The 25,920-nt window shown below is 40.5% G+C and overlaps 1 protein-coding gene across 1 annotated transcript in view; it reads right to left on the bottom strand.

Annotated features, from left to right (window-relative positions):
- Cald1 (caldesmon 1) overlaps positions 1–2,028 on the bottom strand; it is a 175,809-nt gene extending 173,781 nt beyond the window's left edge. Inside the window, 1 exon segment of the mRNA XM_048786913.1 lies at positions 1,702–2,028. The gene's annotated coding sequence lies outside the window, so the exon portion shown is untranslated.
- Positions 2,029–25,920: the final 23,892 nt, after the last annotated feature.

The raw sequence follows: 25,920 nt of genomic DNA on the forward strand, positions 1-25,920 counted from the left end.
TGGTTGTTGGAGGTGGGAGGTATAGGAGGGGATGGGAAGGAGAGGTCATAGAAAGACTGAACTTTCAGGGATTCGAAGATGTTGGTTTCAAATGGAATTTATCTTCAAATCCCAAGATTATGGATTTCCTTCCAAACTGCATTCCCTACATGGTTTAGAGAACAGTTGAAAAAAAAAATTGCTCTTCATATTTTGATTGACATTAAAAACACTGTGAAAATAGTTTGGAACTTGATCTCTTCGAGGGAAGGACAATAATCAAACTGTAGCTTTTGCCTGCAGCCTTCCTCTCACACTTACTCAGAACTAGTCCAGGGAAAGAAATTCACAGGGAAGTCTGTTCTCATATATCACTTCTAGAAGCAGAGAGAGACATTCTCAAGAAATTATCCCCAATTTCTAAATACAAAGAGAAAAGATTAATGAATCTCAACCCCAAACCACCATAATGCGTGGAATAAAATCAAATGGAATCTGTCATTTGGAGTGGTTTTAGCCTTTCATATCCATATTATTAAAAAAAAATTACCAGATTTGCCCTTCTCTCCACATAGCACCTAGTCTTCACTTAAGATCTAGCCACACATGTCGGGTTTTGCCAAAAACACTAGAAGGATTTTGCTGTTTCCGTTTATAAGTTCATCTGCATAGTCTTGTTAACAGATGGATCTCTGAAGACCAAGTACTTTGTTCTTATCCACTTTTTTGACCCTGGATTGCCACAGCACTAAAATTCCCCCGCCCTTTACAATCAGCTCTTTCTAAAAGGAATTGCAGACCATACTACCAACTAGCTGCCTGTGCTTCTATTTAAGATGCCCAAATACGTCTATCTTGAAATAAAAGCCTGTCTCCTTCCTTTCTGGAACACATTTCCAACACACATTTTTTTTTTCAAATTCTCCAGGCATAGTCAGGCACACTTTCAAACAGAAAAATGAGAGTTCTTGAGAAATAGTTTGGTAGGAGGTTAACTATGATTTCTAAACACACACCCACTAGCACATGCATACTCTTGTTTTTAGGTTTTATAGGAAACAGATCAGGGTAGGCAACCTCTGTCTTAGTAAATATCAGATCAGTGACACTAACTCAACCATCACTAGAGCTAGAACCCTCTGACTGTATTTGTTTTTTCCCCAGCTCCAAAAGTCTAGTTCTTGTTTGCAGAGTAAGTAACATAGAAATGCATGTGGTTTAAACACACACACACACACACACACACACACACACACATATACACACACACATCACTTTTTGGCTTCTCATGAACATAAATAGTTGTTGCTCTTACTTTTAAAGCAAAACTCCTTTCAAAGTCTGATAATAAAAGATGCAGAAGAAGCTGCTGAGTGGCACAGCCCGCCCGCAAGACCTGGCTTGTGATCATCAGGTACAAATCCAGGTCCCTCTCCTAAACAAAAGGACATCTGAAGCAACATTGCCAGTGCTCCCTGATACAAGTCACTATGTGATCTCTCCTCTTGTCCCAACTCTAGAAACAAAACTTGAAATTTCACCCTGTTCGCCTCTGGGAACATCTGCAGGGTGGTGAAGCCCAGTCTGACTCCGAGAATTTACATGGTCTATTGCCTTGAAGGATCTTGCATGTCTGGCTACCTTGGCCAGGAATGTTGATTGAAACCCAGAGAAAAGTCCCCAGCTTCTCTGGAAAAGAAAAGAGAAAGGCCCGTGCCTTACCTCCTCGGCTGAAATCTCTTCCCCAGGACTCCGTGGGAAAGGAAGGGCTGATCCCTTTAAGCAGGAGCACAGCAAGAGAGCAAGCAGGCAGGCAGGCAGCCGAATGCACACTGCTCTATTCAATAAAACTGCAGACCGCCCTTCCTTGGCCCCTCCCAGAAGTCCATGCTAAGTGAACACATATCCCCTATGTTTACAGCCGGCAGTCAGTGGTATGCATTGTCCTGTAGTTTTTCTAATAAGCAGCCAATGACGACACCCTGGCCAAGGTGATACCGTGGGCCTGTGCAGATGCCTGTCATTCCCCAGGCATGCTCAGGAAATCACTCATCAGAAAAACCAAGACCTAAAAAGCTCTGAAACAGCCGAGCAGGCTGCCAAAACCAGCCTGCTCCATGCCCTTTTTTGGTTATCCTTAGCAGGGCCTCTGGAAGTGTATCCATTGTCAGGAGCAATCAGAAGAAATGTTAATCTTGGAGAAAGAGGCTGTCTTGAAGAACACAAATGGAGCTTTAAAAAGAAAGCAGTCTATCAAATGAAAATTAACAGATATGTTTACGGGGGTTGGGAGTGGGGAAGGCTTTTGAGTGGAGGGCGATTTCATACTGTATTTCTTCTTAAAGTAGTTGCAAGTACAGAAATGAATTTAAATTGTTATGCAATTTGAAAACCTGAAATAGACAAGACCCAGGTCTGCTGTACAGGCTAAATTGTAGCCTGGAAAAGAGGCACAGCCCCCTAAAATATGTCTACTTGTGTTATAAAAACGACTGACCAAAAAAAAAAAAAGTGCATTGGTTGTTTTTAGCAGGCAATGTTGGCCAGAATAAACCTTGTGCTAGAAACTGTGCCGGCCAGGGTCCTAGGGTTGGATAGCCTTCTTGGTTTGTCACAGCAACTATCCCTGCTATACCTTTTTATTTCCCCAGTCTTGGCAGTGGAGAGAGAGTGCTAGAAGTTGATATGTAACAGAGAGGGCATGGAGACCCAGCACCTACCCCCAGGTGAGACTGATGTTCCAGTAACTTCTTCAAAGTGTGTGCTATGGGAGGGTCAGAATTAGGAGATGCTCAATTAGAATGCAGTTAACCGACCCACACATGCATTTGATTGTGGTCTAGTACTTTTTAGTACTTAATTCAATAAAAAATGATTTTTTTGGAATACCTACTATTTTTCAGGTCTAGGGATAGACGCAAAATATATGTCTCCTTATTTCTATGTGTTTGGACAGTGATTCATCACTGACAAAGAAATTTTAAATAATTTCCCTGGCTAATTACAAGTCCAGAGGCTTGGTCTTCAAAAATTGAAGGTTTTAAGAAAAAGTCTTTCCCTCTTCATGAAGATCTGAGTTAGAAATGATCTGTTTAGCCAAAGCCCCTGCCCTTTATGTCCTATTCAGAACACTGGGAAGAAGCCGAATCACATTGAGTGGCTTCCTCCTTCAGCCTTCCAGCCATTAAGAAGTTACCCAGAAATATCTATATAGACTCTGTACACTCATCCTTTTCTTTTTCTCCCTCCCTCCCTTCCTTCCTTTATTTCTGTGTGTGTGTGTGTGTGTGTGTGTGTGTGCCACAGGTTGAACTCAGAATGCTTAATCCCTGTTTTAGTCAGCTTTTTCACTGCTGTGACTAAAAGACTTGTCAAGAACAATTTTAAGAAGGAAAAGTTTATTGGGGGGCTCACAGTTTCAGAGCGTTCAATCCATAGACAGCTGGCTCCTTTCCTCAGAGCTCGAGGTGAGGCTGAACATCCAGGTAGAAGAGTGTGGTGGAGGGAAGTGGCTCACAGGATGATCAGGAAGCACAGAGAGCTAAGCTCAGCTCCCCACATATGTACCCCAAAGGCATGCCCCCAGGGGACCCCCCTCCTCCAGCCACATCCTACCTGCCGTCTGTTACCACTCAATTAATCCCTTCAGGGAATTAACTCACTGATTGGGTTAAGGCTCCCATAACCTGATGATTTCTCCTCCAAACTTTCTTGCATTGTCTCTCCCATGAGCTTTTGAGGGACACCTCACATCCAAACCATAAAAACCAGTGAGTCACATCCCCAACCCTCTTTATTTTGAGACAGGGTCTTGCTAAGTAGCTGAGGCTGGCCTTGATTGCAAGTTTCTGCCTCAGCCTCCTGAGCTGCTGGTGGTGCTGTGCACCACCCTCCACCCCCAGCACTCATCTCTTTCTTAGGAAGGCTTTTTACTCCCTCCCCTCTTCTAACTACCACTGCTGAAAAGAGCCCCCCAAAAAGCTACAGCAAAAGCTACCAGGAAGAGGAAGAGGCAGGCTTCAGGCATCCTAAGTTAGAATCAGAATGCACTTTCCCAGAGAAACTGAATAAACAATTGGTTGGTGGGAACACTACAGTCAAAGTTACATTTCAAATTCAATGTAGCTCAACCAGGCATCTGTGGAACAACACCATTTATAAAATGGTTCCTATGGGAAAATGTTTTCTGATTCCAAATAAATGACTTGAAAATAAACTTTTGGAATACAGCCAGTTTTATTGCCGGGGACATCCCATATCTGGACAGGTTGTAAAGATAGAATAATACTTGTTAGTGTGGTGAATGGCTGAGCTTGGAGACTTTATAGGGCAGATCTCAGCAAGTTTGGAAAGCAATTTAATGAGTGAGCTCTAGATGTGACCTCTGTCCAGAGATGTTCTGGCAGTGTGATCTCCAGGCAGTGTTGCCCAGAACTCGGAGAGTCCTGTTCAAAAGTGCTATTTTCCATTGCTGCAGCTGATTATAGCCTGAGCGATACTCTCCTCACTTGTATGAGGCATGTCCTTTGGTTGAACAGCATCAGGGCACAATTTTGCAAGCAATGAATAAAATAAGTACCAGCTTTCCAGAGGAAAGAAAAGTTGTACTACAAATGGGGAAACTATTATCAACAGGAAACATGCAAGGGACATGCATTTTGCATGGTTTTTAGAAGATAAACGGCTAAATATTTTTGGGTTATGCCTTTGGAAAAAAGAAGTATGTTTCCCTAGATAAATTCTGGATACCTAACATACAGCATATAGTGGATGAGCAATCATAAAGCCTATATTCTGTGTTTGAAGATGAACTTACTGTGGAGGAACTATAGATTGGAAGAATAATCCAATACATTTTATAAAACAACCCAATTTTTTTAAAAAAAAGGAAAGGAAAACAAAAAGAGTATATGTTCTCCAATCTCTGCCAGTTGCTGCTATGGAAAATTTTACTTTTTTCCAGAGATCATTTATAAACAGAACTAAAAATACATAGGATTTATATAGGAAATTCCTGTGGAATGTATTTCCCCAATGATCATCCCAGGAAAGAATAGCTTGTCTATCATAGGATATATCTGCCTAATCAAACTATAATAAATCTAAAGAAACATTTGGAAACATCTGGATGATACATTATATCTTTTAGTTCTGAGCATTTGCTATCATATAAGTTAGTGTTCAGCAATTGTATTTTGTTTATGTGTCAATTTGGGAAAATTAGAATCATTTCGTTGAGTCCACGAACTATCTACTTGCTTGAAAATATCTACTTCATTGAATAGAAAGAAGGATTTGAAACTATTAAAATGTTGCAGAAACCCCTCCCACATTCTTTTAGTCCAATGAAACCTTCCAGACACCCAAACTGATAAAACAATGAAAGCAAACTAGTAGAATCCTGATATGAACAAGAAATTAGTTTAATGGGGCTGGGGTTGTGGCTCAGTGGCAGAGGGCTTGCCTAGCATGTGTGAGACACTGGGTGCAGTTCTCCACATCACATGTAAATAAATAAAGGTCCATTGAGAACTAAGAAATATTTTTTAAAAAAAGAAATTAATTTTTTAAAAATAACTATGGGTAAATGGTAGGAAGATCAGTAGAGTAGAGGGAAAAGAGCAGGGAGAGAAATACCAGGGCCTGAATTAGAACAAAATATATTCCATGCTTTTATAATTATGTCAGCATGGAATCTACTGTCATGTATAACTAAATGAGCCAATTGAAAAAAAGGAATTCTGATATGAAAATTGGACCACAAAGTATGCGCGCGCACACACACACACACACACACAGAAAAAATTTAGACTAAATGCACATAAGCCTAGATTTTTAAAAATTAGCAAATTGAATCCAACACTGGGGGGAAAAAAAGACCAATGCAGAGATGGTTCAGAATCTGAAAGTCTGTTACAACATAAGCAGCTTAAGAGTTTTTTTTTTTTAAAGGTAAGAAAGAAAAGAGAAAAATCATCTCAATATTTGGTAAAATTTATAATCACTTGTAAAAAAAAATATCTCTTGGTAACTAAGATGAGAATCTTTATAAACTAACTGAGTGACATTTACCAGAAATCTATAGCAAACATCATGCTCATGCTCATTGATAAAAGGTTAAAAGCATTTTCATTATAACCAATTTTTTAAAAAAGGATAATTAATTACCTTCTGGTACAATTAGAAAATGTGCTGAAAGTTCTAACCAAGACAAAGAAATTAGAAAATAGAGCCACTGGGATTAGAAAGAAAAATAAATGTTTTTATTTGCTATGAAATGATCTTTACGTATAAAATTTAAGAGAATCTGTAACCATATTGCAACCAACAAAAGCTTAGCAAGATTGTTGGAAACTCAAGTTGAGTATGCAAAAATCCAGAGTCCCTGTAACCAGCCAGCTCTAATTTTAAAATAAAATAGAAAAGCATGTTATTCATAATAACAACAAAAAGTATACATTACCTAGAAATAAATGTAATAAAATACATATAAAAATTTACTAAACCTGAGTAAGGAAATGAAAGATGCAAATAAATAGTGAAGTATATTATTTTCATGAATGGCAAATCTCCAAAATTTAAAAATAACAATTCTCCTCAAAGGAGTCTAAAATTTTTTTCCAGTTAAAATTCCCAAATAATGTATTTTGTATAAACTGATGAAGAAATAGTAAATACAGAAAAGTAGAGATCTAAAGCTAGGTAATGAAAATTTAATAGATCAATTCTAGTTAAAATCAGCCTAGAAGTAGACCCAAGCATATATGGAAAAGTGTCAAATGGTAGTAAAGCTATTAAAATCAGAGGGAAAGGGTGGACTATTCTGTGAATATTTATAAACTATTTTAGTTTATAAAGATTCTCATCTTAGTTACAAGAGATTATGTGAAAACAATCAATTTTAATTCACAAGTCCAGCTTCACACTAAAACTAGGACACATGAAAAACAAAGCTTGGAAAAATTGTGGGTAAATATTTTTATCATAGGATATATCATAGGATAAAAAGCAGAACTTAGCAATGTAAAGACTGATAAGTTTGGGGACTCAATTAAACATGGTAGATTGAAAAAGCAACACTTATTTCTGTTTCTTCTATAAAACAAAATGATAGTAATGAAGTAAAAGTCATGAATAAGTCCTACTAGGCAAAGAATCTTGGAAAAGAATCAACGGGAGTCTGGATGTCAGCCAAATTCTGGAATATGGAAAATGGATGGAGCATTGGTATTGACTAAACAGAGCTGAGAAGATGAAATCTGGCATGTGGATTAGAAGCCAATGAGAAGACACAGATTTGAGGCTGAGAATCAGGAAAAGCCTGGGATTTGGAAGCCCTGGGGAGCTCTGAAGGTGTGGAGTGGAGCAGAGAAACCAGAATAGGGAATATTGAGGAATCCAGGTAGCTTCCTCACCCCAACACGACCAGGTGAACGCCCTCTCCCAACTAGGCAGAGTTCTAACTGGAACAGCTTTTACAAAGGCACTTTCAGAGGACTGCTCAGATACTGTTGGTGGAAATGCAAATTAGTACAGCAACTATGGAAAATAGCAAATAGTCACAGAGGCATTAAACTGAGAGAAAGGGTAGTCATCCTATTCATGGTAAGGTTACAATCATGTAGAAGCAATAAGTACAGAAAACTAGAAATAGAACTACCATATAATAGAGCAATCTCACTATTGGAAAATTTATCCAAAGGAAATCATTATGCTGAAGAGGCATAATGCACTCTTACATTTATATGTAGCACTATATATATAATAGGCAAGACATAATGATGAAAGTGTCCATCATTGATGAAAGGATAAAGAGAATTTGGTACATACACAATGGAATACTATTCAGCCATGAAAATAATAAAATAGAGTCATTTGCAGCAACATGAATGGACCTGGAGGAAATTATATTAAGTGGAATAAGTCAGGTACATAAAGACAAATACTGCATGTTCTCATTTACAGTGGAAGCTCAGAAGCTGATTTCATGATCTCAAGGAAGTAGAAATAAGAGTGGTCACTAGGGCCTGGAAGGTCAGAGGAGTGAGGGAGGCAGAGAAAGGTTGATGGGTACAAAAGTGCAATTGGTAGGTGATAACTTCTAGTCTTGTATAACATAGTAAGATAACTATGAAAGACAACAATTAATTGAATATTTCAAAATAACTAGTAGAAAGCATTTTGAATGTTCCCAGCACAAAGATATAATATGTGAGGTGATAGACGTGCCAAGTATCCTGATCTGATTGTTACACATTGTACACCTGAATTGAGATGGTAAACGGTAATCTATAGACATGTATTATTACTGTGTTGATTAAAAATAAAAATATTTTTTAAAATTAGAAGACACTCTGAGAGAACAGGGAAAAAATGCTTGCAAATGAAAAATACGGCAGAATTTTATAGACATTCAATTCAAGCAATGGAAGATAAAGTTTAGAAAAGTCTGACAGAAAAACAGGAAAAAGACAAGAAGGAAAAGGGAGAGTAAAGATGAAAAAAAAAATTAGAGAACTAGTAAAAAAGTCAACACCTGAGAGTTCCTAGAAAAGAAGACAGAAGCGATAATGAGAAGGAAATTGCTCAAGGAAACAGTAAGTTTTCTCAAAAGTAAAGGACACAAATTTCCTGTGTCAAAGAGCCCACGGGGCCAGTGCCATGAAGGAAAACATTGCTGTGCTGTCTCCAAAAGTGAATATATTGGACATGTCATCCCCAAATTCCTGTGTTAATGGTATTTAGAGATGGGAACTTTGGAAAGCAATTAGAAGTAGATGAGGTCATAAGGGTGGGGCCTTCATGATGGCATTAACGGCTTTATAAGAAGAGAGACCTGAGCTAGTATGCTAACTCTGTATCACCAAGCCACAGAACCTGCACCATGCTATTATGCAGTAAGAAAGCTCTCACCAGTTGCCTGCACCATGCTTTTGAACTTATCAGAATCCAGAATTGTGAGCTAAGTAAACCTCTATTCTTAGTCATTTACTCCATCTCGGGTATTCTGTTATAGGAACAGAAAGTAGACTAAGACAAACATATTTCCTCCTGAAGTTATCAAGGTTTTGAGGCTAATCTCTATCCCAGAGGAGGAAAAAAATATGTTGAAGTGGAAAAGAGAAACCTAGAAGGAAGACATAGATCAGGAAACAGGATGTAAACCCAGGATATTGGTGAGAGGTAACTGTGCAATCATGGACAAAGTAAATCCTGGGATGATGGTTACGTAACCAGTTGAGGAAGTCCCGTGGACACTGGAGCAAAGGGCTCCAGGAAGGGTGTTTTCAGGAAAGGACGATTCAATCAATGAACCCAAAGAGTCTTTTATGAAAGACAATAAGTAAATGTAGGATTGAGGTCATCATAATTACAGAAAGACAAACCTTTTATACAAGAAAGGGAAAGTAATCATTGGATGCTGTGGTAAAAAAAAATTAACACAATCATCAACTGATTTTACCAAAACAAGAACGACGTGATCAGGTTCTGAGGATAACGGGCAAGATCAGATCTGCAGGGTTTGAGTGGATAAGAGGGCTAACCCTTCATTTTGCTGAGTAGGATATCAACAGGAAGCATCTACAACCAAACCCCTAATAAACTTCCATATGCCTTAGGAATATAGAAGTTAATACCTAAAAGAACAACAAAGCAGTTCATTCTTTCTTTTATTCATTTGCTGAAAAAATGATGAATTTCTACCACAGGCAAGGTCTGTCCTGGGTGCTATGAATTAAATCCATTCTGATGGTGGAAGACAGATAAACATATGAATGAATCCAATAACACGTAAGGTCAGGCTGTGGGGAGTGCTATAAGGAAACAGTAAGAAAGGGTAAGGAATAGAGAGAAACTGAGAAGTCTTTTTGAAAGGAGTTTTTCAATAAAAATATGAACAGGGTGAAGGAGTGAACAGAGAATATATGAAGGAAAAGTATTCCCACGGCAAGAATAGCAGGTGCATATTAAAAGAACAGAGTACTCGGGGAGGAGCCACAGACCAGGGCCAGCTTGGTTCACCCAGAGCCCCCGTGTCATGGCAGGACTTCTGGTTTTGTTATAAGATGGAAAATCATTCGAAGATTTTGAGCTGGAGAAAAAAATAAATCCCTCTGGCTGCCCTGCAGAAACTACAGGGCAGAATTGCAAGAGGAGAAGCAGAAGAAAGCTATGGCCACCTCATGGGCAAGAGGCCCAGGCTAGGGCTGGGGAATTAGAAGTCGGGGCAGCTGAGAAAGTATTGAATTTTGAACACATCAAGATTCACCGATGGTTTGGATGAGGGATGTGACACAGGAGGGGTGACAGAAGTGTCTTTATTGCGGCCTGAACAACTGAGTGAACGGTCATTGCTCCAATGACATGGGACCACTGAGGGCGGCAGAGATTTGTGGGGAGGCGTAGAGGTCATCTTCAACATATTTAGGCATATAAGACCACTCGCAGTCACCCAAGTGGGTGACACACTACTCTGGAGTGACTTAGTGCTACTGGAGAGTCGTGACACTGTCCACTGTCTACACATCAGGAAGGAGTTTCCGGGAAATGCAGAGCATGAGTAGCAGAGGTATGAGAACTGACACCCCAACATCTACCACCCCAGAAAAGGAAGAAGACCGAGAGCCAGGCTTAGGAGGAGGATCCGTTCTAGGAATGGGTGGCTTCAAGGATGCTTGCTTTTTGGCAAAAAGCCGTATAACATGATTTGACTTTTAAAACCACGTGGCTTGTGACATATTGGATTATTGGAATCTACTATTTACTTCCTTTTTAACAGGATTAAACACTCACATTCTTTGCCAGGTGACTTGCAGTGCTTTCAGTCGGTGACCTGGACCATCCGATTTGCTCTGTCGGGTGCCATGTGGCTAGAAGGCATGGTGCCCGTCCAAAGGGGAGGCCCCAAGGAGCTTCCGCCTTGAGCGTCCTTGCCTAACCATGATGACATGTCCCACGTGGTAGGCTAGAGGTGCTCCCCGCAAATGACATGTTCACCCAGAACCTGTGAGTGTGGACTTATTTGGAAATAGAGTCTCTGCAGATGTAATTAAATGAATGATCAGGACAAGATCAGGCTCTATTCAGGAACTGGGCTCTCATCTAATGACAAGGGTCGTTATAAGGAAAAGAGGGTGTTTTGAGACACCTAAGGCAGAGGAGAAAGGGACGTGAAGGTAGAGGGGGAGACTGGAGTCATTCGTATACTAGCTCAGCGTTGCCAGTGACCACCAGAAGCTACGAGAGAGACAGGGGACAGATTCTCCCTGGTGGCCTCCAGAAAAAGCCAACAGCCCTGTCCACACTTGGACGTTGGACTCTGGGCCTCCAGAACTGCAGAGAATAAATGTCTGTTGTTTTAAGCCACCCAGTTTGTGTTAATTTGTGACAGCAGCACAGGAACTAACACACCCCAGATAGTGGCTGCTCTTCGACTTGGTTTCCAGAAAGAAAAGCAAGACAGATGGAGTTGGGCTGGGCCAGAGAGCCCCGCCAAGACCAGCAGAGTTGCCGTGTACCCAGGGCTTGTGTGAAGGGAGCAAGGAATAAACATTGCTGGCCATAGGCCACCTAGATTTGGGAGCACTTTTTACAAAGAAAAAAAAAAAACAGCTAATATATGTAAGTATTAAGTAGGAAGAATTATTTACATCCAGATGTAAAAATTTTTATTCAACAAAAGCCACAATATATAAAGTGAAAGGACTGGCCAAGAGAAAGTTTTCAGTGTATAAAATAAAGGATTCATATTTGGACTATCATAGAATGCCTACAAATTAATTGAGAGAGAGAGAGAGAGAGAGAGAGAGAGAGAGAGAGAGAGACTCTATTTCCAACATGGGCATAGGATAAAATAATCCCATAAGAAAAGATGCAAACAGATGTGATGGCACATGCCTGTAATCCCAGTGGATCAGGAGGCTAAGGCAGGAAGATCGTGAGTTTAAAGCCAGCCTCAGCAACTTAGTGAGGCCCTAAGCAATTTAGCAAGACCCTGTCTCAAAATAAGGGCTGGGGATGTGGCTCAGTGATTAAGCATCCTGGGTTCAATACCCAGCACCCAAAAAGGAAAGATGTAAAAGCCAAAAGTCTTAAAATGATGCTCAGCCTGAACAGTCATCAAGAAAATGAAAGATAGAACAGTGGCACAAGTTCACATCCACCAGAACACTAAAGAAAGAAAGAGTTGGATCATGCAGAACTAAATATTTTCATGATGCACAGAAATAAATTTTTACACATTTCAGATAAGAGAGAATATTGGTGTATTCACTTTGCAAAGTGCTCTGGCATAATCTAGTAATGCTCAGCATGGACTTTCTCTCTCTGGGTTTCAATCTCTACGTATATCCTCTTCAGAAACTTGCATAGTCTAAAGAAGACATGTAAAAGGGGGCACCGCAGAACATTGTCTGTGCTGGGTATGGTGGCACACACCTGTAATCCCAGTGGCTCAGGAGGCTGAGGCAGAAGGATCACAGGTTCAAAGGAACCTTCAGCAAAAGTAAGGTGCTAAGCAACTCAGTGGGACCCTATCTCTAAATAAAATACAAAATAGGGTTGGGGATGTGGCTCAGTGGTTGAGTGCCCCTGAGTTCAATCCCAAATCCAAAAAAAAAGAACATTGTCTTTTAAGAACATTGTCTATAATAGTGAAAATGATGTCAAAAATCCCCTCAGCTGTCTGTCAGCAGGGAGGTGCTACACAAACTGGCAGAGGATGGAGCTCAAATGCATGACTACGTACACCTGGATCTCAAAGTATGTTCAGTGAAAACCAAACCAAACCAAACCAAAAAAAAAAAAAAGTTACAATTGGAATAATTCCGTATGATGAATTATTTGTGGATACATGTAAGAGCACACTAGCACCACACCAAATTCAAGATAGTGGGTGCCTAGATAAGGAGGAAGAGAGGGAAATGGTACTAGTCATGAAATTAAAGAATTTAAAATGTATCTGCCATGTGAAATGAAGATAGAGCAATTATGACGTTTGTTAATTCTGTAAAGCATATACATGGGTGTTTGTTATCTTTAAACTTTTTGGTTTTTTAATTAAAAAAAAAACCAGAAAACTAGTGTATAGGCAAGACATCCTCTCCCTGGGGGCACTCATACCTGGTCATCTACGTGGCATTAGGAAAGGCCACTGACTTTCCTTGTCTTCAAATGCAGTTTGCGCAGAGCATGTGGCTGCAGGAGTGGACCTGCCCTGACTGAGGTCCCCAACGTGGCCATACATTTGAATTAAGGAGTCGACACCACAAACATCAGCAGCTACTCTTTAAAGGGTTAACACTCTAAGCCATAGCCTGGCTTAGCACCACGATACCAATTGCTTTATGAGTAGGGTGCAGATGAACTGAGAGCCCACACTGACCTCTCAGGGCACTGGTGGAAGGATATTGATTGTCTGGGATTAGGGTAAGGGCCTGATAAAATGGGAAGTGGGTGTGATCAGAGAAGACCCTGCATATAAGAAGGGGCACCTGGAATAAATGGTATCTTTTCCCACCACTGCAGAACAGAATTGGCCACTCTCTCCTTATTTATTGAGAGGATAGCTAGATGTTTCTATGTCTTCCCAGTTCACCCATATTCAGTGGTATTGGGTTTACTCAACTCTAAAAGGATGCAAAAAAAAAAAAAAAAAGTTCCATCTGTGAGAAATTGCTCTCCAAGGAGTTTCTGAATCACTCAGAGCTGTGACTGGATTTTTCTGCTAGTTCATTTGTTCATTCATTCATTCACTCACCATCTGAGCTTCTGTAACCTATAAGGCTTAGTATTAGGCTCTGGGCCTTGTACGATCTTACAGAAAACTGAAGTCTTCTATAAAGAACTGCTCTTCTGCTGGGGCAGCTCTGACATGTGCACAAGATGGAATTCAGGATGGCGAGTCCTGAGAGAGCCCCTCGCTCTGCACACACATGTTTACCCAGCTGTGCACGTTCCGTCTTCCTGTCCACGCTGAACGAAGGCTGTGTCTGAAATCCAACCAAGACCATGTGGTAGGGCCTGGTCTGGCCTCCCAACCAGAAAACACATCCTTCACTCATTTCAGGGGAGGGGAGGGGGAAGCCAATCTTATAATTGGCTTTGCATTGCATTCATAGTTGCGAGGGGTGCAAATAAGAAAACATTTCAAATATTTGATCTATTTTGGGTGAGGTTCTGTAGCTTTGGCCTTGCATGCTGTCATTGGAGAGGCAAGAAGGCATTTATTTCTCTTGGGGGGCAGACTATTTTTAAGATCCAAAAAAAAAAAAAAACAAGGAGAGAAAACAGATTTTCAAAGAGTCTGGTAATAAGCGGAGAAAGATGGCTGTTTGGACCAAGCACACTGTGTCTAACCACTAATCAAGCTGTGCTGGGGACTGATCATTGAGTGAGAGAGAGAGAGGGAGAGCGAGCAGGGGAGAGAGCTGACACACCTTCAGGGCCTCCTGTGCATTCAGGTTCCTCTCCCCCAAGGCTCCCTCTCCCCAGGGGTCTGTCCCATGGACGTGTCTCTAACCATGCCCAAGGCTTAAGGAAAAAATATCTTTGACTGACTCTTGTTTCTTTTAGCTTCACTCTTTTTAGAGTCAAATTTCCTCAAATGACTACTTAATCTGCAGACCCTTCTTCCATGACCTCATTTCTTGGTTCCTGACTATTTTGTCTTCAGCCTCCTCCCTCCTCATTGGTTCTCCCTGAGGCCCCTGGGTTGATGATCTTCCTGCAGTCCTACCCCACACTCTTGAACCCCTCTTTGTTCTCTCCTTGTCTTTGGTGGCTCCTGACACCCACGTCCAGTCAATTGTCCTGCCTCTCTGGCCTCTTTGAGCTTTGCACTTGTGCATCCTTTTCCTGAACAATGAGCCTCCACCAGCACTGAGACTCAAACTCTCTTTTAGAGACCAATAATATGGACCTCTTTCACAAGGCGGATGTAGGATTAAATGAGATAAAATGTATGTGAGTTGCTTTGTGAGCTATTATGTTCATTTATGTATTCATGCAACAAACATTCGTGAAGTATCTTCTCTTGTGTGAAAGGCTTCTCAGTCCTGGGAACACAAGGATATTGTATAAGACGGTCTACCTGCTCTTTCCCATAAAAGGGGTTTGCCTTTTACATTCGTGCAGTAAAATGTGGAGGTGCTCTTCTAAAACTTATGTCCAGTGAGGGTCACACAGGGTCACTGAGGAGGAAAAGGTCATTTCCAACTTAGTGGGATCTTAAAAAAGTATCCTCATGTATCTTACGTTTATATATATAATATATATATTCTCATGTTTATATGAAATACCTATATGTAAGTATGTTTTCATATGTAATATCTTGTGATATAATGACTTTAGGTTCTCTTCATGATTAAATGTCCTTGCCCCAAAACTTTCATCTTTCTACCAGTAAGATAAAGTCAAAGCATGACGGAGCGTTTTAGGGTGATCTATAGCCACTTCTCTGCTCGCCCCTCTTGGGATTCCCAGGACAAACCCTCTCTCCCTCCTGCTCTGAGGTGCTCAGCTCCCACACTTCCCCCAGTATGGAGTGCACCTCCTGCCTCTGTGACTTGGGTCTTGTCACTTCCCACCTCACTCCTGCCTGAGGCCTTTCCGACTGACACCACTTACTCCAGACCCACCTAACAGCATCCTGAAATCCCAGACAAACCCACTCAGGTTCTTTATAATTTGCTGACTTGAATTATTTAATTTGGTTGTGTTTAGGTACATCTTCTCCCCCTGTGCAGAACAATTAAATAACGACTAGTTAATTAATAGTTGATTGAGCGATGGCTAATTAGTTGATTAATTAATGATTAACAGATATTTCTTGAATGCCCGTTATGTGTCATAAAGTGGTAAACAAGATACATGTAGAACTTTTAAAATAGAGACCACATCATATATTCAAGGGTGATATATCGCACCTATTTTTATTTCTCTTTTTAAACTAGAATTTTAAAATGCAAACATTTTAAACTAGAATTTAAGAATGCAAACAAAATATTAAGGTATCTTGATAAAAACTATGTATGTTCGACTGTTCACAAACTCAGTACCAAAACACAGAATTCAAGTCAGTGCTTGGAGAATGGTGAGTGAGGATTTGGGTGTAGGCCAGGAACCCTGGGGTTTCATTGTTGCTACCCTAATTAAGAGATGCAGGTGGCTGGAGGAGGGGAACAGTCCTCCCACATGCCCATGAATACCAGGCATACCTCAAATGGAACTGTCCATGTAAGGACTTCTGGGGGCACTTTGTTCACATGATTCTTCTGGAAGGTAGGGAAGTGCAGCCATAATGATAATACCAAACACTCTGGTATGGCTAGAGTTGGATGTAGCAACTAGAGTGCTGATTAACAAAGCAGGAAATATGTTGTGAGAAGGAAAATGGAAGTGGCCATTTGAATCAAGCTTCCTGTCCATGGTGGCTCCCTTTAGGAACAAGAGAAGCAGGTGTTAGGGAAAGCTTCCACCCAGAGCCCAAGACACGGGCTGATGTAGAAGGAAGATTCCAGCATTTTGTGGGGTCTGAGAACATCCCTGTCCTGAGAGGTACTTCTATCTGAGGATCTACACCTCAGTGCTAGGAGAACTTACTCTCCCTGAATTAGCACTGAAGAAATGTCAGAATATTCTTCTTCATAATGCTCTAAAACATCAGCTTTCTCTTTGTTTGGCATTTATAATGGCTTCTTTCAAGTTACAGATCTCCCATTTCACATTTCTTCTAAATGAATACCTACTGGTGTTCTAGATGAATCTATATCCTTAGAGTATCTCTAGAACACTCTGTTGAAAGTGAAAATTTCCCAGAAATTCTCCATAAGTTAATTACTTATGTGACACACTCACTCTCTCTAGAAAGATAGTTAATGGAAGATATAGATAGATAGATAGATAGATAGATAGATAGATAGATAGATAAAGGTATAGTTGGTATAGATAGAGATTTTGACATTGATATGAATATAGATATAGATTGGTATTCTTCTGTATTCCAGAACCTGGCAATAATGAGTAACATGAAATGTTATGGAATGAATGAATTTTAGAGACTTGTGACTTTTTCATATTTTTCCCCAATTTTTGAGATTTTTCTTACTTTGGGCATTGCTATCTAGGAGAGCTTTCACCAGCTCTCCCAATCCAGCTCTGTAACATTCTTTGCCTTCCCTGAAGAAAATGGATGCTAGACATTGGTCAAGTTCCCGGAGACCAATGTGCATTCCAGGCTGTAGGATCTAAAGCCTTGCTGTGTGTCTCTTTAGGGTCAGGTGCTGTTCCTTCACCAGACTGGAGCAGGGGGAGAGCTGGGCTACACGCATGCGGGAGAGCATCTGGCCATCCTTGCATTTGCCTCCCATGCTCTTGAACTTCCTCTTCATTTTGCTGGAATGGACTTTGGACCAGCCTTCTTTCTTCCATGGAGTGAGAAGATCCAAGATTAAATTGTATATTCAACTGCAGTCCAACCAAGCTCACTTGGGGGTTATCCTGGGTTTGGAGCCAAGGCCGTATCTCATAGATAAAGCCTCTCTACATATTTCTTCTCTTGGGAACATGCCTGATGGTAGAGATCCAATTTGAATATTCTCAGCTCCATGCTAAATACCACCCCTTAAGACAGTACATAGACTGTAAATATTTTTAAATAATTTAAAAAATAGAAGTAATGGTAAATATATATATATATATATATATGTATTTTATTTATTTATCACCTTTTATAGTGCATTACACAATCCATATTGTCATCATTTTTCTTTTGTATGTCCCCATGAAGTTAACTGACAAATGTTATAATGGGAAGCAAATAGAACCTGACCTCCCAACACAGAGAGGTCCAGCACACAGAAAGTACAGAATACAAGTGAAGCAACTTGAATGAGTCATTAATCTGCCTGAGCTTTAGTTCCCTCATTTGTAAAACAAAGCTGTCTCACAGAGTTGATACGAAGATTAAATAGATTAATAAACATGAACATGGTTCGTAAACTGAGAGGGACTTTGCTCTGAGTGATCATCGTTATCAGCACAAAACTGAAGATTAAAATCCAAGTCACTCTTTGCCAGTTTTATTTCATTTTCCAATTTTGAATGAGTGGGCTGCAAATTTTTCTTTCCATGAGACCTTGAACCTTGGTAGACTATGGAACACTGGCTTCAACTGCCACGGAGCTTTTTCTGATAGTTGTCATTCCAAAGAAATTGGTGAAATTCCACTGAGTGCACAGAGGAAAACCCAAAAGTTTTTCTTAAATATCAGAATAGGTTATCTTTTGGAAAACTGTGCTTGGGCAGGGAGTGTGGGGTGGGGAGAAGCCAAAATAAAGCTTTGTCCAGAGCTAGTTTAAAACAGAACGTGAAGAAGGTGAAACTTGTTTTCAAGGCTGTTTCTCTTACTTCATAGGCCCTACAGACCAACCCCATGACACCCACCTTGTCTGCATGATTTGCCTAGCATTCCTCTGTCTACCACTCACTGTCAAAGCCTAACTCTCCCAAGACCCATTTTCTCAGAGGCCTGTGCTAAACTTGACTGCCTATCCAATGCTCAATGGTATTCGATATTTTGCTCTTAAAAAAAAATTGCATTCTGCAACCTCGTTTTTTGTTTGTTTGTTTTGCTTCATAGTATGCTCTTATCTTGATCCACTGGAGGCAATGATCCTATTCTGTTTATTGTGCATTTTTTGTGTTGTATATTTTCTTCCACTGTTTTAAGCATTGTTTCACATGCATGCTTCTTAATTTGGGTAAATGGTATTGAGCAATATGTCATTCTGGTTTTTAATTTTTTCCCTCTAAATACAATGCTTTTAGAATCCAAAAAATGAAAGCAGAATTTGCCTTAATAGGATCTTCAGTTCTTTGAACTCAAAAGATAAGCTATCTGGGGAAAAACTCAGTCATGATGAAAGTATTTTGGAACCAAGGAACAGGGACGCTTAACACACTTCAGTTTTCCCCCCTCCTACCTCTGACTGGTAGAATATCCCGTTGTTATTACCTTGCTTAGATTGTTTTCACTGCTTGTCTGATTTTTTTCCAATAAACTGTTTTCCCTGCCTGTTCTGCCTCCCCATCCTCCATCTCCACCTTCACCCTCAATCCATTCCCCTTCAGCAGCTAGACCTATATAAACATGCTCCTGCTACCTCCCCTTTGATTTTCCATCACACTTGGAATAAAATCCTTCAAGGCTCTCTGTGATCTTGCCCCTTTGCCTCTCAGAATTCATCTCCTGTCATTCCGGTCCTTTCTTCCTAAGCTCTAGCCAGTATGACCATCAGTGATTCCTGCACACTGTTGCTCAGGGCCTTTGCACATGCCATTCCCTCTGGCTGGAGTGCCCTTGCCCTGTAGACAGCTGCCTGACTGCGTCCTGAACTGCTATAGCTCTCTACCGAGTGCCACCATATCATTGAGGCTTCACTGAACCATCCCAGGGCACTGCTACACCCGCACTGCAACTTGACTATTATGTATTTAATTTGATTACTTGTCTGTTGACTTCCCTCTACGTGTCAGGAGAATGGAAGCTCCCTGAGGGCGTGCTCTTTGTTTTATTTGTTGCTTTATCCCCAACCCTAATTCTTGGTGCACAGTATATGAATGAATGAATGAATGAATGATCAATTCACAGATAAAGCTTAGTCCTCTAAATAGAACTTACAAGCCAGCCTTTAATGGTCTTTCTGATAGCATCTTGGTCATTCCCAGCCCCTTCCATTGCCACACCCTGATGCCCATAACCACCCTTCACTTTGTGCTCCAACCAGACAGGAACTTTTCATTTTCTTAGGTATATCTCACTCCCTCTTGTCTTCAAGTTTTCCCACATACTGTTCTCTCTGCCTTGAACACTGTTCCTCCACCTCTATGTCCAGCTAGTCCCCTCAGTCCTTCATCTAGGAGGTCTTTCTGACAGCCTTTCTAAGTTTAATCCCCCAGCACAGTGAGCTTCCAAAATACAATGCACCTATTCTCCCCAATTTAATTGTTCTTTACTTAACACCGTCTACCTTGCACTTTGAATTCTTGGAGACAAGGGCAGTTCTATCTTTTTATCATCATCTGTGCCGTGCCTAATACAGAGCCTTAGTGAACACTTGAGGAATTATTGGCCTCTCAATAGTATATTTGCTCGAAGCCATCACTGATAGACTTAATTTATTGACCATCTTTTAATCAATATGATGGTAAAGTGCTTTAGGTCTGAAGCATATAGGTCTCAATGCACTAGCTAGAAAGAGCCACAGGATTTTTACATTCAGGAATATCCAAACAGGAATAATGCTTAATCTGTACCTCTTGGGGGTTTCTAAACAACTCTTGATTTGGGGAATTTCCATGCAACACCATTTCCATTGGTGTGAAGGACCCTAGGGCTGGCAAAGTAGGGCTAGGGAGCATGCAGAGCTCAGTGACAGGGAGCCCACTGGGTCTCCTGGTTTTCTTTGTGACTGTTCCCAGGAAGAGCATGTCAAGCAAGCTCTGTGCAAACTCAGTTTTCTCACACGTTAACAAGAGAATTGCAATAAAGGCTCTTGCCTTCCCGCCTCCCTTGGAGGAACAATAAATAAATGTGATAAGAAACTGTTCACAAAATAAAACAGACTTTGGAGTAAAAGAGCGGCCAGCCAGAATTCCACACGTAGCTGGAAACTGTTCCATATTTGAGCTCTTCCCATCAGCCTAATGGGTGGTAATCAGTAAGCTCTCCAGCCCCACATTCTTGTGAACACACACACACACACACACTGAAATACAATGGGAGCTGAGGGTATTTAAAAGAAGAGGTCACTTCCGTGCGCTTATAAGTGTCTTTGGGGCAGATGATTAGTTCATTTAAGGTTTAAATGTATATTAATCAATTTTCATGGATTTGCTATTAGTAAAATGAATCTGGTTGTGTATATAAGTACCTAATGAGTAGGCACATATATCTGTGTTTATGTATTTATATCCTCAAGTATATAAATAGTCATCCATTCATCCCAGTTCTAAAATGAGATGGATTAGATCTCAAAAGTGCTTTTAGTTCTAAGAATCTAGGAGTCTTAGAGCTTTGACTTTGCAACATCTCACACACACTTCAGGGAAGAGGAGCAGAGTTGCATATAATCCTCCTTTGCATAAACCAGCACCTTTCAAGAATATCAGCACGTGGAATGCACTTGTGGAAGGTTTTTGGTGGGTAAATGTGGACTGCACTCTCGACAGAGAACAGAATCTAAGTGCTCAGCTGTGTCCCAAGTTTGACTCTAGATGTGAACCTAGCATTGACATCAAATAGACGCTCGTGCAAGTTCAACAGCACTGTGCCTTCTGTGCCTTGAGAAAGCTCTCATCCTATAGCCATTCTGAGACTCTTTGCTTTCATAATAGGGTCGGGTGGAGTGGAGGTTCACCAGATTAGAGAGGGGGAGGGAGAAAAGAAGGGGACATGAGAATCAGAAAGACAGTAAAATGAACTGGACATAACATTCCTATGTTCATATATGAATACACCACCAGTGTAACTCCACATCTTATACAACTCCAAGAATGGGAAGTTATACTCCATGTATGTAGGATATGTCAAAATACACTCTATTGCCATGTACAACTAAAAAAGAATAAATATATATCTTTAAAAATCTCTTTGCTACACTATGGGTTTTACAAATAGTCACGAAGGAGAATATTTGAACCCTTGTAAGACAACTCAGGCCTGGAAACTGCTAGGAGACTGACTTATCTTTGCAGAGTGTGAGATGAACTCTTCAAGGAACAGAGAGTTGCAGAGTGGAGGCATCCGAATGCTACCGCAGAGTAACATAAAAGTAGAAAGTGGAAGGAGGCCAGTACTGTGCACTGCACAACTCCAAAAGGTATCATGCACATTCTATTCCAGGAAGACAGTGCTTTCTAGAGAAAAGGGAAAGTAAAATAAGGGCAATTTTTGTTCAACTGGGAAACAAATATGGAAATAATATGCTTCTGTTTTGTTTTTATAACCAATAACTAAACAATAAATAAACCATAAATGAAACCTAAGTCTTAGGTTTAAATAGAGCCTAGAGAAAAGAATCAAATTCACTCAAAGTTTTCTAGCTAAGGAAGCCAGATTCATGCCAAGTTTCTAATACCACATGTCTCAAAACACTAAGAGCAAAACAGACACTCTGACTAAAGCAACTCAGTAAAATGCTTAGAACAAGAAAGCAAAAGTACCCTTAAGGTTAAGTCTAGATGCACCTTCATTCAAATATACAGGGAATTTCTGTTCCCCACTCCTCTTTGCCATATGGTGTCATCTGTTGGCCCAGGGTGCTCACATGTTAAATAACACAAACTAATATCATCTTTCAACTCTTGCTCCAAATGAGCAGCTTGTTTAAAGTTAAAAGGTATGTTCATATAACCGGTGGGATTCTACATCATGTACAACCAGAAGAATGAGAAATCATACTCCATGACATGTGATGTATCAAAGTGCCTTCTACTGTCATTTGTAACTAATTAAAACAAATACAAAATAATAAACTGAGAATAGCGTTATGGACAAAAAAAAAAAGGTATGTTCATCAATTTTATTAACTTACTACAAAGGTGTTTAAATCAAGCAAAGAAGAATTTTAAAGTTAAGTGTAATATTCAGGAAGAAATAAAAGTAAATCGGCTGCTTACTTTGAATAAAGATCTTATGTTTAAGAATCATGTAAGAAGCTGGGCGTGGTGGTGCACACCTGTAATCCCAGCGGCCCAGGAGGACCACGAGTTCAAAGCCAGCCTCAGCACCTTAGCAAGACCTTCCACCACTCAGTGAGACCCTGTCTGTAAGTAAAATACCAGGGTGGGGCTGAGGATGTGGCTCAGTGGTTAAGCACCTTTGAGTTCAGTCCCCCATACCCCCCCAAATCATGTAAGCTCAACTCTGAGTGGTGACACAAGCCTGTCATTCCAGCTACCAAAGAGGCTGAAGCAAGAAGATTACAATTTTGAGGCCAGCCTTGGCAATGTAGTGAGACCCTGTCTCAAAATAAAGGACTAGGGGATATGACTCAGCAGCAAAAATGATAATAATAATAATATTAGACATATACACATATTATTATTATTATGTATATACATATAAATATATATTATGCAAGACCCACCAGGTCTAACTATTAACTACACATTTATAACAGTATCTAGAAATAAACCTTCACAGTAGGAGCTTTAAAATGATCACAACAGGATTACTAAAAAACAGGTATGGTGATGCATTCCTGTAATCCCAGCAACTCAGGAGGCTGAGGCAGGAGAATCTCAAATTCAAGGCCAGCCTCAGCAACTTAGTGAGGCCCTGTCTCAAAATAAAATATTTTAAAAAGGGCTGGGGATGTGGCTTAGTGGTTCAGCATTACTGGATCAAGCCCCAACCCACCCCCCCATAGCATTTTTGAGATCAACTGAGCCCCTTTCAAAACCAAAAACTCCATATAATTTTCAATACATCATTTATTATAACATGAAGTTGAATACTATGAACCCGATATAGAGTAAATTTTTATTTCAATCTCTCCCTGACAGATAATGATCACCCATGACTAGTGTGACTAAATGAATAATTGCTCCAAATATTATTTTAGTCATAAGAACAGAATGCAGAGCCCCCAAATGGACCTAACATTGTTAGGACTCCTGGTTTTCCTCTTGAAGAAAAATAATGTTTAGATCTTCACACCATTCACCAATATTTTTCAGAGAGATTAAGATATGTAAAACTATGAAAACAATCAGAAGCAGTAGAGAAAAAGGTTTTATTACTTTGGGTAGGAAAGACCTTTTAAACAAGACTGGGAAGGCAAACAAGACAAAGGGAAGAGTGGAAACTAAGACTACAAGAAATCCATGACTTCTCCACTATGAAAAATAAGCAAAACTAAAAGACAAGAGACCGATCAAGGACAAACAGATATTCTCTTGCATTTCTGGGCGAGGACTAAATTTGACAATACCTATTTAAGCTGGAAATGCTTATTCCCATGAAAATGCATATTCCCATGATCTAACAATTTGACGTCTCCTGATCTTGAAAGAAATACGTTGAAGCCAGACGATGTTGAAGCCAGCCTGGTCAACACAGCAAGACACTATCTCAAAAAAAGAGAGAGAAAACTCTCACACACACATTCAAGCCATTCATTGCAGAATTGTGAGTGCTCACATAAATTGGAAACTGTTTCACCATCCATAGACTTTAGTAGTTGAGTAGAATGAAGTCTATACATGATGAAATTAAAGATCTCTATTACATCCTGTTGCATGAGCGAAGTTTAATCATGATATGTATGATGATATACCAGTACTATAAAACACACAAGCAATATCATATATATCATATTTTGTATGTGGAACAGAAGTACTAAATATCCATTAGCAAAGGAAGCTTTTCAACCCAAAGGGATTAGGTACAGGGGCCAATAGTTTTAGTTTGCTTATACTATTTAAATGATTGAAAATGAGAATATATGTACAGATTTTGTCAAAATCTTCTTTTCAACTTACATTTTTGTTCTGTGTTTGTACTGGGAAACTGATGTGACTCCATTTTTGAAAAACCAGCCTCTACCTCAGAGCAGGGCCTATCCAAAAGGAGTGGGGGATGACCCAGTGTTCCTAGGCACATAGCCACCCTGGCTGAGGGTAAATAACAGGAAAGGCCTGCGGAGCCAGATACCCCTAACTGCAGTGACCAGATAGCCTTGACTCAGCAATGCAAGACCAAAAAAGGCTTGAGACCTGATTTCGGACCATAGCAACAACCAATCAGAGTGAGACAGGGAACATATCTGAAATGCCAGGTGACCCTCCCGGTAGTTTCGGTGATTGATAACATGTTAGGAAACCGTGTAGACCCCTCACGGCTTAAACCAATCAGTTCAAACGTATCCACCTCTTGAACTCAACAATCACCCTTACCCAACTTGTTCCGCCTGAATGTGTTAATCAATGTTAAGAGTTGTTGTTTGATTTTCCCATGGTACGAAATGATTTGTTGTGTGATGTTGTGATGCATAGAGTATCCCCCCAAAACCTATAAATCCTCACTGACCTAAGGCCAGGACTCACTCCTTGGGACCGCTGCATCGGAAATGGTTGTGAGTCCAGGCTCGAGCTTGCAGTAAAGACTCTTGTGTGATTGCATCGGATTCGGTTCCTGGAGGTCTATTGGGGTCCCACGAATCTGGCATTACAGTACCTTGAGACAAGGATGCTATTACACAGTCATAAAGATGACTTGATGCCCAATTTTTAAAATGCCAACAGCCATTGCATCACTACAATGGCCCATACTAACTCCTATAAAACACACCTTGGAAAGGAAATCATGGTGCTCACGTCCCTCCTCTCCATAGCTCAGGCCCCTGCTCAGGGACCTGCCTCCTAGCCATCTAGCCACTGAGGCTTTTTCTCTCTCCTCTGTTACAATCTCCCAACTCAGGACTCAACCCAGGTTGATCTCACCCAGAATTGCATGCCTGCTGTCTCCCATAACAAAGAGATGGAATCTAGACAGAGAAGCCAAGACCTTGTCCCAACCCATAGAAGTCACATGCTGAGTAAATATGTTCAGGAGCTGCCTGCAGAGAGCTCTCCAGGATCCTGGCCCAGGGGAGGGACTGGAATTCAGAACCCAACTGGGAAGACTGCCTCAAGTCAGTGTAGCTAGAGGAACTTGCAAAGGCAGCTGGGATGTCAGAAGAACTAGGCTTACAACAGAAAATGCAAGCACTCAGAAGGAAAACACCAGTTTCTGATCCCAGAGCAAGCCAGGGTGGGACTAGCAGCATGAAGTGTTAGGTGTGAATCAAAAGCTGAAATTTAAGGCAATACGAACAAGATGATCCACAGGCAGGAGCTAATGCTACAAGGCAGCAGAATAAAGACCTTGAAGAAGAT

The sequence above is a fragment of the Marmota marmota genome, unplaced genomic scaffold, assembly GCF_001458135.2.
Source record: "Marmota marmota marmota unplaced genomic scaffold, marMar, whole genome shotgun sequence".
Taxonomy (NCBI): domain Eukaryota; kingdom Metazoa; phylum Chordata; class Mammalia; order Rodentia; family Sciuridae; genus Marmota; species Marmota marmota.